The 12,981-nt window shown below is 32.5% G+C and overlaps 1 protein-coding gene across 1 annotated transcript in view; it reads right to left on the bottom strand.

Moving 5' to 3' along the window:
• Positions 1-2,108, bottom strand: part of LOC115213832 — a 78,465-nt gene extending 76,357 nt beyond the window's left edge. The window contains exon 1 of the mRNA XM_029782731.2: positions 1,807-2,108. The gene's annotated coding sequence lies outside the window, so the exon portion shown is untranslated. The remainder of the gene's footprint in view (positions 1-1,806) is intronic.
• Positions 2,109-12,981: the final 10,873 nt, after the last annotated feature.

Genomic DNA, 12,981 nt, shown 5'->3' with positions numbered 1-12,981 from the left:
GGATATATGCGAATACATACGTATGTACGTACGTACGTATGTATGTATGTATGTACGTACGTATGTATGTATGGATGGATGGATGGATGGATGGATGGATGCATGTTTATGCATGTATATATAATATATATATATACATACATACATGTACACACACATACATACATACATACATACATACATACATACATACATACATACATACATACATACATACATACATACATACATATATATACACCAACATACACACACATATATGATGAATTGAACTGGTCCGGGCACGACCTCTTGACAAGTTAAAAATTACCGTGTAAGCCTGCCAAGGAAAGGACAACCGTCATCCGCAGGTTTGATTCCTCATCGCTGTTCTAGTATTAGAAAAGCTTTGTTTAGATAACTTTTCAAGGGGCCTTTCTAATTAATACCTGAGCAGGGCTAGCCCTGAAAAAGGCGTCTTACTCAATCGAGGTGCTACCGAATCTGTCCATCACCTTAGTTTGGAAAAGGAAACCCTGTGACCATTATCCCAAGTATTGTACATGCAGGTTTTCCATTTACTTAATTTCTACTGGTTAAGTTGTATATGTTCCACTTATCTCCATCACCGCATGACTTTTTCTCCAAGAAGTTTTCTGTATAAAATTGATTACAGTGAATGAAACGGATATACACTTCAGACAGAACAACTTTTCTCCTGGTGACTGATTATATACTGAGAAGACCAGAGGTTTGATGATCTTTAAGTTTTACACCAGAACATCTTTGCTCTTAAACTGATATTGAAGCAAAATTTAGGGGCACCATCATTCTCATATGGTCGTATGGAACGCTTGTTTGCCATCACGACTATTTTTCATATCCCAAGCATTTGCTAGATAGGCATCGAACATACGATGGCTTCGTCCATCCTTTTTGACAAGTATTGTACTTTATTCTGCTATGTCTCTAACCTGCTTTGTATGTATATTTGTGAGGATGCATATATACGCGCATACACTCGTGCATATACACATACCTATACACCTGTACATATGCACACACACACATATACACTTAATATATAGATATACTAAAAAACTAAAAAAAAGAAAAAATATGCGAAAAATATAAAACACTACACATTGATTTACATGTATATATATATAAATATGTATATATATATATATATATATATATATAGATAAGAAAGTTTGTTTGGTAAAGCACGTGGGTGAATATATAAGAAAATAGTAAAGTGTGAAAAAACGACAGAAGGCTTAAATGTTAAAAAATATATATATTTGTGTCAAAATGTCTGGAGAATATTGGAAACATTTTTTTTCCCTTTCCTTAAAATGACATAATTTAAAAATTTTTAAAGAAATTACCGGTTTCGCGTGTAGCTTTTCAAATTTCTTGTGACGTTATATATATATAAACATATATATGTATATATATGTTTCTATATAAATATATATATGTATATGAATATATATACGTATATATTATTATATGTATGTATATTTATGTATATATATATATAAATTACACACACATATATATAATTATATACATGCATGCATATATGTATATATGTTATGTATGTATGTATGTATGTATGTATGTATGTATGTATGTATGTATGTATGTATGTATATATGTATATATATATACATATATATATAGAGAGAGAGAGACAGATAGATAGGTAGATAGATGACAAATAGATAGATTGATAGATAAATACATGTATAACTAGATGTGTTATTGCGTTGAGTGCGACATTTGTTTAAAAGTAATAAAAGTTGAAGATAGCATTCTTACCTTCTCTAAATGAGTCAGTATTGTTGGCAAAGTCGTATAGAGACCCAGGCCCTGTACCTTAAACGTTTTATAGCTACACTTCATTCAAGGGGGTTGGGTTCACATTTATCTAATAAAAAAGGTGGGTTGATATAGTTATCACTCTTCACAATGTCAATTATGACGAAGTAGGCAACACGCATGTGGGAAGTTGTAGTGGTATTGGTTGTAAATGGTGTTGGCGGTGTTGGCAGTGTAAGTGGGGGTTACGAGGGTTGGCTTAATCGAATGAAAGTGACTTGATAGAATTAAAAACCTGTACTTTAAAAGCCGTGGGTGTATATACCTGGCCTATCTGGAATGTCATGATGTCTCAAACTTTACCGTTCGCACGCACTGTTCACCACCCCACCTCACTTAACCTCTTTCTTTCTTTCTCTCCTCTCTCTCTGTCTTTCTGTCTTCTTTCTTTCTTCTTTCTTCTTCTTTTTTCTTTCTCCTAACTCTCTCTCTCGCTCGCTCTTCCTCTCTCACTCGTTATACGTTAACGATGTAGAGACGTGGTGATACGATGTTTGTTGTGGTATGAATATGTGAGAAGTATATGTTCGTAAGCAATCAGTGAGAGGAAATGATATACGAAACATGTACACAACTGGATAGTTGCAATACATACACCATTTACGACGCATAGAGAATAAGTCAATAAGTGCACACAAACACACACACACACACACATTCACACGCAAACAGATATACTTTGTTTATGAATATATTCATACATACATACGAACATACATACATTCAGATACATACATACATACATACATACATATATAATTATATATATATATATATATATATATATATATATATATATGTATGTATGTATGTATGTATGTATGTATGTATGTATGTTGTATGTATGTATATATGTATATATATATACATTATATATAGAGAGAGAGAGACAGATAGATAGGTAGATAGATGACAAATAGATAGATTGATAGATAAATACATGTATAACTAGATGTGTTATTGCGTTGAGTGCGACATTTGTTTAAAAGTAATAAAAGTTGAAGATAGCATTCTTACCTTCTCTAAATGAGTCAGTATTGTTGGCAAAGTCGTATAGAGACCCAGGCCCTGTACCTTAAACGTTTTATAGCTACACTTCATTCAAGGGGGTTGGGTTCACATTTATCTAATAAAAAGGTGGGTTGATATAGTTATCACTCTTCACAATGTCAATTATGACGAAGTAGGAACACACGCATGTGGGAAGTTGTAGTGGTATTGGTTGTAAATGGTGTTGGCGGTGTTGGCAGTGTAAGTGGGGGTTACGAGGGTTGGCTAATCGAATGAAAGTGACTTGATAGAATTAAAAACCTGTACTTTAAAAGCCGTGGGTGTATATACCTGGCCTATCTGGAATGTCATGATGTCTCAAACTTTACCGTTCGCACGCACTGTTCACCACCCCACCTCACTTAACCTCTTTCTTTCTTTCTCTCTCTCTCTCTGTGTCTTTCTTTCTTTCTTTCTTTCTTTCTTTCTTTCTTTCTTTCTCCCTAACTCTCTCGCTCGCTCTTCCTCTCTCACTCGTTATACGTTAACGATGTAGAGACGTGGTGATACGATGTTTGTTGTGGTATGAATATGTGAGAAGTATATGTTCGTAAGCAATCAGTGAGAGGAAATGATATACGAAACATGTACACAACTGGATAGTTGCAATACATACACCATTTACGACGCATAGAAGAATAAGTCAATAAGTGCACACAAACACAACACACACACACATTCACACGCAAAAACAGATATACTTTGTTTATGAATATATTCATACAACATACGAACATACATACATTCAGATACATACATACATACATACATACATATCTACATATATATATATATATATATATATATATATATATATATATATGTATTTCATATATATGTGTGTGTATACATTAATACATACCAACGAACTTACCTATCTACCGACGCACATACATACACGTGTACATACGTATATATGTAATATACACATATAGTGGAATACGTATTTATCATGAAATACACACACACACACACACACATATATATATAATATATATGTAATATATATATACATGCATTTATATATTATTCAATATATATGTATATATGTATATATATATGTATATATGTATAATATATATGTATATATACATATATATATGTATATATATATATATATTATATTATATATATATATATATATTATATATATAATATATATATATATATATATATACAAGCATGTAAAGAAATATGCGTGTACATATATGCATTTTATATGTGTACATGTGCGCATACATATATTTATATTTCTAATCACCAACATTCGCTAAGCCGTGTCTGTCCTTTTTATTGGCCACATTTCTCCCTCCAGTCACCACCCACTGCGACATTTTACATAGAACGCCAACCATATCAACCTCGACTATTTATTTCCTTTGCCCAGTCTAGGAGGGCGGGAATCTGCTCATTATCCCTCTGGCTTCCTCATAACGTACATGAGAGATACGTAAATATATTCATGCTTACAAGCATTTCAAAAATACCTACCCATGCATATTATATGCATATATATATATATATATAATATATATGTGTGTGTGTGGGTGTATATATATATATGTATATATATATATATATATGTGTTGTGGTGTGTGTAATATATATATGTATATATATATATATATGTATATATATATATATATATATATATTATATATATGTATATATATATGTATATATATATTATATATTATATGTATATATAATATTATATATATATATATATATATATATATTATATAATATATATATATATATATATATATATAGTATATATTATATATATATATATAGATATATATATATATATATCATGTATATTATATATAATATATATATATATATATATATATCTATATATATATATATATATAATATATATTAATTATATATGAAGATGTGTGTATCTGAACGTCCATGCACTCATAAGACTATTCGAATGCCTTGTTCACAATTGCATTCTGTAGATATAAAGATGAGTATGCACACACACTTATGTCTATTCGTGTGTGTGCGTGTGTATGTGTGTAAGTGCGTGTGTATGGATATGAATATATATACACACTAGTACATACATATACGCATACGCACATGCATATATAGCGCCTCACTTGAAAGAAGGCGGGGCCAATGAATCGAGTAGCAAGAACAGAAATAACGACGACAGCAACAGTAACTACAACAACCTGCCAACGGTTCTTATTAGCTGTAACTCACCGCTTATCATTAAAGGCTCATTAAACAAAAATATTCGTTACAAACTGGGGTTTTTGGATATGTCACAGAAGGTGCATGGTCTGGTTGTTAGGGTATTGGGCAAGCGAATGCGTTGACATGGGTTCGATTCACAGATTTGGAGCAACGCTGCGCCGTTGTGTAACGCACTTCATCTCACTCAGATGAAAATGAATACCACCGTCAGTTAGGCGCTAAGTCTATGGTGGATTGGTGGATAGGCGGACTGGCGTCCCATTCGGAGGGCTGGTGGGTGGAAGTCATAGCATTCTCATTATCTTAGCACCTCGAATATATATATAACTTCCGGCCTCATAAGCTTGTAGCTTTGAGGGAACTTTAAAGAATTGTTTATGTTCAGTTACAACAAAACAATGGTTGGATATACAACTCTTGAAAATAGATGAGAAAAGGAAAATGAAAGTGAAAAGAAAAGGATGCTGAGTTAAGTATCTCAGATAGTGGAATGAGAATTTGAGAGTGAAAAAGTGGAGTATGTATCAAGTTCGTCAGATTTTGGACATGGATGTTAAGTTTTGAGAAGGCTGCACTATCATGCAAACTCTCATCGTGCGACATTTATCTTCAGAGCCGCTCCGATTAAGTCAAATTCAAAGCCCAAATTTTAAAGTATAAAATGGATTTGTATTGACATTAGAGATTATTGAAAGCACGCAAACGATTTTGTGCATCATTATGTCAAATGTAACAGTGAATCAAGATTGAAAGAGATCACAAATGACTCAGCTAAAATTAACGAATGTCAAACTTTCACGCTTTAATTATAGTAGTCAAATTCAACATTCTAACCGAATTCCTTTAGTTATTAACTGACAGCGAAATTTCGTTAGCATGACAGTTATCAACATATTTCAAGAGAACATTTTTGCTTCAAAGAAATAGTTCCTCATTCGGCTTTAATCATGACAAAAATATATGACAAATATTAACTGATACCTACGACCGTCACCAAAAATCCATTGGAGTTTCTGAAATGCTGTACTAAAAAAATCAATCGCAAGAGAGATAAGCCTTGTTTATTATGGATCAGCATGAGTCTGTCAACTCCAACACAAATTCTAAAAGAATTGTTGATTTATACAGACAGTAGCAACTGTAAAAATTCCCATTTGATGTACGTGGCTGAATGCACCTAACACGACTTGATTTATGTTGATTGCGCAATAGGAAGAAAATTAAACAAATGGTTCCATGGAGTAGAGGTATGACGTCAAACACACCACTTCTTCGACAAAACTTGCTGCGTAGTTTATCACAAACGACTGCAATATTGAGGAACATCTTAGCGAAAACATTTTGACTCCACTAAAGTTCTATTCTTCAAAACACACTAGGACAAATATATTTGTAAGTTACTAGCATCAGGTCCTGGTGTAGGGGAAATTAGCAAAATGACAGAGTTCCATGAGATTTATACAAAACATTAAGACTAACAGTTCTCTCACCTTATTTTTTCTTCTTCTTGTTTTAACCAGATAAACCAGCTATGAACAAGTGAAACATGTAAATAGATTTATGTTCCTGTATTTTTCATTATTTTTATCTTATTTTGAATCTGAAGATGAAAGTCATACTGTTGAAATATTATTCAATAAACAAAGTCAACCTGTGTTTTTTATTACATAATCATCGATTTACCTTCGTGAAGAGTTAAGTCAATATTCATAAATCATCATCATCATCATCATTATTATTGTTATTATTATTGTTATTACTTTTGTTATTGGTATTATTGTTGTTGTTGTTGTTATTATTATTATTATTATTATTATTATTATTATTATTATTATTATTATTTTATTATTATTATTATTATTATTATCATATACAATTTGATTGAGCTGCTCTTGTACTATGCTGTTTTGGGGGGTCAATGACGATTCTCTCGTCTTTTGAATGGGGGTACGTTTCTAAAATATGTAAAGCTGTATCCTTCTCCTCCTCCTCCTCCACCTCATCATCATAATCATCATCATCATCATCATCATCATCATCATCATCATAATCCTCTTGAAAATGGCCACAATAATAATAATAATAATAATGATGATGATGATGATGATAACAACAACAACAACAACTATAACATTTAGAAAACTACATCTTATCACGCCGCTGTGTGATGGATATGTTTTACAAAAAAGGGAAAAAAGTGACAAAGAAAAAAATGCTTAGAAATATTGTAAAAATGAAATCGAAATAAACCATGAAGATAAAAATTAAAGCCCAAAATAAATGCTTCTATTGATGTCGAAAGTGAAAAAAGGGATTTCCTTTGATGGAGACCGCCAAGAGAGAGATAATGCCAACAGACATTCTTTAAAGCACCAATCGATATACAAAAAGGTAATAATAAATAAGTATAATAAAACGAATATAACTTTGTAACAACGATTGCAAAGAAATGACCTAGAAGCAGAATCAGCGACTAATATATCATGAACAGAATGGTAGCGACTAAATTATAATTTCTTACTTTGTTCTCTATGAAGTGGAGATTGGCTGACTGATGGTAAGATAGTGCCCACCAGGAGGATGTTGACGCTATGGTTCATAGTACTACAAAGTATTAACAAAATACAACTTGCAGGTTTAGACTACATAGCTATAAATAAGTAAAGCGTTGAGTCATAATTTCTTGTTCCAAGGAGTCGAAATACTGTGTGACTGATAATTGTGTCGTTAACTTGCTGCAATGACTATAAGACTTTCATATGGTGACCACAGAGGGCATCGACATATGCCTCTTGTGCCCATTTTTGAAACTAAATCCCATTTTCTTGATTCATATTTCTTTAGAATAGGGCTAGATTATGGGTGATATTAAGAGATATTCTAAGAATATTTCCTACATGGATATAAATAAGTACCAGGCGTAACAAAACGTTAAGTACTTGGGTCGACTCATTTGACTAAAAGTACTTCAAGGTAGTGCCCCAGGATGGCCGCAGCTTAATGACTGAAACAAGTTAAAGATAAAAGATGCTTTGAGCATAAGATCAAATTTATTAGTTTTAGTTCTTCCTATCAAAAGCCCAGATACTGGAGTTACACGGGCGTCTACCATTCAACACTTGCTACTCATCACTTAACGCCTGCTACTGATAAAGGCAGACCGAAATTTAAAGAACAAAAGTCGAAATTGTATTTCTACAAACTTAATCAACAGAATTTTATAAAAAACATTGACATATTAAGAAATTTCTGAGTTTTTGCAACGGTATTTGATTTTGACTCCACGGCTTGGAAAGCATACAATTGATCTGTTATATCCAAGAATAATTATTTACACTCTGCTTCAGTATATGTGCAGAAAGATTTGCATTTTCGGCTTCTATTCCAACGTCTCAACTAAGATTCTGTCAAAACATGAAACGTTCTTGCAAAACGATTTTATTAGAAACACTGAACATGAGATCTGAAACAACGGCAGCAGCAGCACACACGTTCACGCACAGACATATGTACAGAATATATATATATATATACATATATGTAAACAGTCGAAAATATTAGTTCTTCTCTGATTATGGAAGTTAAGGCATGTCAAACTTAGTTAATAATTAAATGGATGACAAATTGTGAAACCTAGATTCTGTAAGCATCTTAGAAATAGTGGTCGCCCAGTATGACAACAACTTCAGGCTGAAACAAGTACAAAAGTAGCGCCTGTACTAAAGAGGTTGTTTTGTTCCTTGAACGACCAAATAGCGCTTGCTACCCTTCCTCATTTCCGTTAATCTTGATCAAGATGGTGAACAGAAGAGAAAGTGATGATAAAGGATAAAGTAAGGCAGGAGAGTGAAAGAACTGAGAGTTGATGAGAGAATCAGAAAGATTAAGTTGAATGGATGGTAGAGAAGAGATTGCTGGAAGTGACAATATCAAAGGATCAAAGGAAGACACAGAAAAGTTCAAGAATGTTGGAAGAGAATAGTGTATGTAGAAGTTTATGGAAGAAACTGAGTGATGATAATAGACGCGAGAGGTGAGGGTAAGATTTACATTACATATATATGTAATATAATGCAGTATAATATAATATATATAATATGATCTATCTATCTATCTATCTATCTATCTATCTATCTATCTATCTATCTATCTATCTATCTATCTATCTATCTATCTATCTATCTATCTATCTATATATCACAGACACGCACACATATATATGTATATATATATACATATATATAAATGTGTATATATATACATATGTCTATATACATATATATATATATATATCTATTTGTATGTATGTATGTATGTATGTATCAATCTATCTATCTAACTATATATATATATATATATCTATCTGTGACCCCCTTCGGTCACGACACAGAACATGGGATTGCACCTAGAAAGTTACCCTCCCAGGCACAAGTCCGGGCAAGGTTGTTTATGAAAGACCAACAGTTGCTCATGCATACCGGCCTCCCCTCTCCACGCCACCAGTGTTATCCAAGGGAAAGGCAAAGGGGCCGATACGGCTTGGCATCTGTGACGTCGCAACTCATTTCTACAGCTGAGTGAACTGGAGCAACGTGAAATAAAGTGTCTTGCTCAAGAACACAACACGCAGCTCGGTCCGGGATTCGAGCTCACAACCCACTGAGCCATGCGCCTTCATATTAATATATATATGTATGTATGTATGTATGTATGTATGTATGTATGTATGTATGAGCAATGACTTTCCGTCCCTCGCTTTTCTAAACGCCGTGAAGGAGTTATTACCTGGAAATGTAAAAATACATGGAAAAATTGCAACTTTGTTTTGTTAACTTTTCGTTTTGCACTTTAATTTATACCTTCTCACATTGTTTCGGTTCCAGCACAACAAATCTCGTTAAAGTAATACCACACAACGCTTCTCAAAAGCTACACCATATATATATATATATATATATATATATATATATATATAATATAATATATATTTCAACAATTGAGGGTAAAATTAATTAATATTAATCAATTTCACCAAGTATTCAGTATGTAAAGGGACCATTATAGGCGAATTCAAAATATTACATTATATATAAGGGCTTAGTAAAATAAATTACTTTGCCACATACTGAACTCATTAGAAATAGCAGCTAAAGAAATTTCTTCAGCTATTTCTAATACTTAAAGAAGATCTCTCTCAGATAGTGTTTGCCTAAACTAACTCACAAAAGTATGGGGGAAAAAACATTAAAAAATCAAGTGCAAAGGTTATTTGAGAACGTACGTTTCTAGATTAGTCAATTCGACATTTCTTTCTTCAGCTCAGAATTCCTTGAATCGGATTTGGGAACACTGAAAGTCGGGAGCATACCCTTTCGGCTTCTAATCACCTCTAGAATTCTGCTCGAACTAAAAGTGCTATCAAATTCGAATATGCAAGCGAAGAATTTCTGCTCTCCCCTTTCCACCAGCGTGGGTTTTTTAAGTATTAGAAATAGCTGAAGAAATTTCTTTAGCTGCTATTTCTAATGACTAATTGACTAATCTAGAAACGTACGTTCTCAAATAACCTTTGCACTTGATTTTTTAATGTTTTTTTTTCCCCCATACTTTTGTGAGTTAGTTTAGGCAAACACTATCTGAGAGAGATCTTCTTTAAGTATTAGAAAATGAAGAAAGTTCTTCTGCTATTCTAATGAGTTCAGTATGTGGCAACGTAATTTATTTTACTAAGCCTTATATATAATATATATATATATATGAGATATATATTATATATATATATATATATTATATATATAGTATATATATATATTATTATATATATAAAATTAAGGGTGAAAAATGAATATTAATTTGATTAATATCAATTTAAAACCAGTGCTCTAGCATATTGAAAAATCTGAAGTTCAGAAAAATTATATTATATACATATAATATATATATATATATTATATATATAATATTTATATATTATATATCTATATATATATATATATATTATATTATATATATATACATATATAATGTCACTTCTGTGCTAATCTCCGTTGTTATAGTTTGCTGTATAGTGATTTTAAGAAGCAAGAAATTATTCGAATATGTCAGTAGGTAACAATAATTATTCATTCAAAAATTTCAGACATCATATATATATATTGCCCTTCTTTCGCATATAAATATAATATAATATATATATATATATATATATATATATATATATATATATATATATATACACCTATTATATATGCATATACATTTATACACGCACACTACACACGCAACACACATAGGTACGCATACACAAACCACAAACACCACCACATACACTCACACATACGCGCGCACATATATAAATTGCACTGCTGATGTATTAGTATGCAGAAGTTTCTCTTCTATTAGCTGCATAATGTGAAGACTCAGACCCTTTCTGAAAGTAGCCGATGAACTAACTATGTACAGATAGATAGATAGATAGATAGATAGATAGATAGATAGATAGATAGATAGATAGATAGATAGATAGACAGATAGATAGATAGATAGATAAAAAGAGGGAGTAAGAAGAGAGAGAGGGAAAGACAGAGGGAGAGGGAGAGTGAGAAAGAGAGAGAGAGAAAAGAGAAAGGGGAGAAACAAAAAGAGAGAGGACGGAGATTTGTTAGTGCTTAGAAATGGTCGTCAAAATTCTATGAATTTCTCACCCTAACATTATAAATAAAACTATATTTTAGAAATGGAGGGATCCCATGTTCAAAGAATTTATGAAGATAAAGTGTTTAGACTAGCATTGCTCTGGGAACAGACAGCAACAAAGTTTACTTCGAATCAATTAGGAAAGATTTAGCACGGGCGTACGGTATGCGAGATGTAGCCACAAAATATCCTGCATATCATAACATACCGCGAACCAAGAGGAGAATCCAATTTGTTTTGGTAGAGCGTGATGCATGTGGACGTATTGTTTCTGTATGTTGTATCTTTTCTCTACTCAAGAGGATATTTTAATTAAGAATTTATTAAGCATTCGTTAATTAAGCATGCAGCACAACAATATACTCATCCATATTCATGTTCTTGATGTTTTTGGGTTCTCATGTTATTATATTTTAATTTTTCATTATGTAAATTAAACTGGCCAAAAATTAGTTTATCCACTACTCCCAATCCTTTCTCCCAAGATATGAACCCTTTGGAAACTTCTCTCTGGTCATGTTTTTCTTGCAGATTTTGACCCAAAGGAATTTAAACCGAACATTAAACAGTATCAACTCCACCGGTCTTCGAGGATCTGTCGTAAAGAGTCTGCAAAAGAACAGGAGCATTGTCTCGTCCTCTTGACTCTTCGAAAATAAAAGAGGAGTCTCTACAACACACTACAATAGATTGCAAATAATTCCCAATTGAGTACTTTCTTTTGTCACATGTTCAGAGACTACATTTACTGACCGTATATGTAACGAAACATCAAGACCGAGAAAAAAAAATGCCTGGATAGGTCGGGTGCACCGTTGGCTGCAAGCCACAAACATAAACGTTTACAGTTCCGACTGCTACAAATTCAAACACGCGGTAACACATTAACACATCTACAACTAGATAACGAGGGAACTCCATGTGGACACACGATCTGCTTGTTATAGCAGCCAAATGCCCCGTATGTGACATTCTATCGTTTTAGTAACGAAGGAAGAACTGGATTGTGTAAACTTTGTGATGGCGTTACGGGTGGCATGGCTTTGATCATGGCTCTGCCAGATAAGAATCTAAGCAAGAGAAGTATTTGTACATTGTTTACATTATTTACATTTGACGGATATTTGTCCTCATGTTAAGATGAGGACAAATATC

The sequence above is a fragment of the Octopus sinensis genome, linkage group LG7 (assembly GCF_006345805.1).
Source record: "Octopus sinensis linkage group LG7, ASM634580v1, whole genome shotgun sequence".
NCBI lineage: Eukaryota > Metazoa > Mollusca > Cephalopoda > Octopoda > Octopodidae > Octopus > Octopus sinensis.
This window is presented reverse-complemented; position numbering and strand designations above follow the sequence as displayed.